Source organism: Anopheles ziemanni, chromosome 2, assembly GCF_943734765.1.
Source record: "Anopheles ziemanni chromosome 2, idAnoZiCoDA_A2_x.2, whole genome shotgun sequence".
NCBI lineage: Eukaryota > Metazoa > Arthropoda > Insecta > Diptera > Culicidae > Anopheles > Anopheles ziemanni.
In genome coordinates this window covers 49,634,424-49,637,690 of record NC_080705.1, presented here as the reverse complement: position 1 = coordinate 49,637,690, position 3,267 = coordinate 49,634,424, and positions in this window count along the sequence as shown.

Here is a 3,267-nt window from a genome sequence, read left to right as displayed (position 1 = left end):
TCTATTACTTCTTTTCCTGTAATTTTTATAGCTCCACCAGCTCTCCTTGCACTGCTATAGCGCACAACTCGAAGATCTTTGGTCAAAAACCATCAGTTGATACTGTTATCCCAAAGCTCAAAGTCGTTCATTCGCAATCCAACTCTATCGCGCCGTGGAATGAGAAACGGTCCAGTTCTACGCAGCTGATGATGTGGTATACGAATTTGATCGCACTCCGACTGACGGTTCGATATTTGTTCCAAGCATTTCCATGTCGCAAACGTCGTTTCAACGGCTGTGTTGCATTCTCAAACGGATAAGTGGAAATTTTATCCAGAGGCCCGAATCTGTTTACATCCTCAAAAATATGCAGTAGATTGTGGACGTTGCTGGAAATGAAACCCCTGCCAAATTTTTCACCACATTGCCGAACGAAACATTGTAGCATATCATCCTTTTTGGCCAATGTTGTCTGTACGCCACAGTTAATAAAATGGTGATGGCGCACGAATACAACATAAAGTGTTTGTAATCTTCTTCCTCTAGGATGTCTTCCAGAACGACCGGCCCCACGTAGTGCAGAAAACTCCGAAACTCCGTTGCCTTCCAATTGTTGATGTCTTTCAACGACCGCATCTTACGATTGATTTCCAACGGCAATGTGATCTCCAACAGCCTAGTTGAAATTGTTTTGCTGATCTCCGAGGGCCAGCTGGGGAATCCCCATTTTCCAACCAAGCGTCCTTTCAGTAATCGTCTAGTGACTCCGTGATCGATAAGATGCAGTCGGTCAGCTACGACCATATCTTTGATAATATCGAACCGATTCAAATCCAGGAGCGGGGATCGTAGAGACGTCTTCTGATGCTCGGGATAGCCATGTTCGGCGAAAACCTCATGAGTCCTAGCAGACGCTTGCTCCACCGGATAAGCAGTGGTACCGGACGTATGGCTGTGCTACGCAAACACATTTCTGGCATCCATGCAGCGAGTTGTGAACATATAAACATTTTAGCGCTGTCCTGGCTTCGGTGTCTGCCACGATGAGGTGGATTACTACTCGAACAATGTGGCCGTTAAAATTTATTCCTTCGTTGATAACCACATTTGCCTCTTCGACGAAAGGACGTAGGACCTCTTCTACACTTTGTGGTTTTTTATATCCATGGAACACAGAAACGTACATCGGTTTGATATGAGGCATTCCATGTACGCTAACCATCAAAGGCCAAAGTACAGCAGTACTGCTTGCGCTGATCGAAATGCCGTCGTATCCAAAATTTAGTTTCAACTCCGACACTGATGTCATGTCCTCGTCTTTGAAGTAGGTCACCAAACATTTCCGAAGTCCGTTGTACCACAATTTGCCACCTGATACCTCGCTGATTCCTGTAGGTTTTTTGCAGGGTTCTTGGATCCATTGGCAACACAAACTCAGTCACTTTTTTTCTCATGATAGCGAGGAACATCCGTAATGTATCCTGATCGACATCGTTCAGCACAGACCACGTGCGAAAGCACTCCTCTGCTTCCATCGTGTCGAACATCGCGAACTCATCGTAGGGCTCATATCTAGGCTCGTCGTCGCACTCGTAGGGAGAAACATGCACCACTTCTTCATCACTATCACAAGGAACGAAAGAGGTTCCCTCTTGCGCAAGTTCACTTTCTATCTGCCTTACACATTTTGCATTGGTCTGCAAAAAACCTTTCGTTTGAGGTGTCTGTCGTAAAAATCGGTCAACAGAATCAAAAGTTATTGGCACATTGGCTGTTTTCGGCCATTTTCCCATACAAAATCATTTCGCAAAAACTAAGTAGCCTGGAAAATCTAACTATCGTTAAAGTTGTGTGTCTTGAGCAGAGCTTTCATTTGAGGGGCCAAACGTGAAAATCGAAGCAAAGAATCAAAAGTTATTAACAATTTGGCAATTTTTTGCCTAAATGACTATTCGAAGTACTGAGTACCTTGTTCCGGTCGAACCGGTAGATTTCCGAAGCTTTTCGAAAAATAAACTTTCTCAAAAACTAGAAAATATAGAATGATCTATTGTTACACAAAGTTGCGTGTCTTGAGCAGACCTTTCATTTAAGGGGTCACATGTACAAATCGGTTCAGCAGTTGTAAAGTTAAAGTATGACCATAACTAAATTGAACCAAAGAAAGCGCGCTACTGTGGCGCCTCTAGAGGCGTCAGCCCGAAACTAATATTTTTAGTAGTATTAGTAAACAATAACAATGAAGTTGTGAAAGTTTCAGACCTGTACTATTTTTTTTCGCGAAATGCCAAATAATGGAAATTGATCGACCGAAAATAGCTCCGCACAAATCACTGGAGCGCCGGTGGACAGATTGACAAGGCCTGGAATCCATAATAAAAGCAAAGAAAAATTAAGAGTATTTTTCTTTTGCACAGTTATACATAAGGTTAGTTTTAAAAATAGGTTTTTACTATTTACATGTTCCCTGTTCCTACAAATTCACATGAAGTATTTTGCTGATTTTTCGACCTGCCATTATTCCAAGGTGGTCTTGGAGTGGTACTGGACCAAAAAGATCCGCTTGGTACCAAAACCAAATTTCCCAGAGTTTCACCCCATCGAAAAACTCTGGGCAATCACAAAACTTCATTTTAGACGAAGTGTTGGAACAGTTAGAGATGTTCTAGGCAAGAAGAAGTGAACGCACGTTGCGAAAACGGTGTCCCTTTCCACGATACGAGCGCTAATGCAGGAACCAAATCACAATATACATGAATTTATAAGAACAGTGAACACTATAATACTAAAAACCTATTTTTATAACAATCGTTATGCATAATTGTACAAAAGAAAAATACTTGTCATTTTTATTATTTTTTGTTATGGGTTCCCGGCTTATTCAATTTGCTCAATTGCCTTGGTTTTCCAGTTATTTGTGCGGAGCTATTTTTGATCGATCAATTTCCATTATTTGGCATTTCGCGAAAAAAAATAGTACAGGTCTGAAACTTTCACAACTTCATTGTTATTGTTTACTAATACTACTAAAAATATTAGTTTCCGTCTGACGCCACTAGAGGCGCCACAGTAGCGCGCTTTCTTTGGTTCAATTTAGTTATGGTCATACTTTATTAACAAATTTGTTATTTCAGCAGAAAATACGAACCAAGGTATCTGTACCTTCGTCCGATTCAAAAGTGTATTTAATAAACCTCGTGTCTAGGTGGAATCTTTGTTGTATCAAGATGTTTGCCTTCACAAGACCTTTCATTTGAGGGGTAAATTGTGGAAATCGGTTCTAAA